Raw genomic sequence first — 539 nt, forward strand, 5'->3', positions numbered from 1 at the left:
CTCTGGCTGGGCATGGGGATGTAGGTTTCTCCCGCTGCCCCCCCACCGGGACCTACCACCAATCACCCTGGAACTCTGGCTGGGCATGAGGATGCAGGTTGCTCCCGCTGGCCCCCACCGGGACCTACCACCAATCACCCTGGAACTCTGGCTGGGCATGGGGATGTAGGTTTCTCCCGCTGGCCCCCACCGGGACCTACCACCAATCACCCTGGAACTCTGGCTGGGCATGGGGATGTAGGTTTCTCCCGCTGCCCCCCCACCGGGACCTACCACCAATCACCCTGGAACTCTGGCTGGGCATGGGGATGTAGGTTTCTCCTGCTGCCCCCCCACCGGGACCTACCACCAATCACCCTGGAACTCTGGCTGGGCATGAGGATGCAGGTTGCTCCCGCTGCCCCCCACCGGGACCTACCACCAATCACCCTGGAACTCTGGCTGGGCATGGGGATGTAGGTTTCTCCCGCTGCCCCCCCACCGGGACCTACCACCAATCACCCTGGAACTCTGGCTGGGCATGAGGATGCAGGTTGCTC

Source organism: Rhinoderma darwinii (genome assembly GCF_050947455.1).
Source record: "Rhinoderma darwinii isolate aRhiDar2 chromosome 3 unlocalized genomic scaffold, aRhiDar2.hap1 SUPER_3_unloc_4, whole genome shotgun sequence".
NCBI lineage: Eukaryota > Metazoa > Chordata > Amphibia > Anura > Rhinodermatidae > Rhinoderma > Rhinoderma darwinii.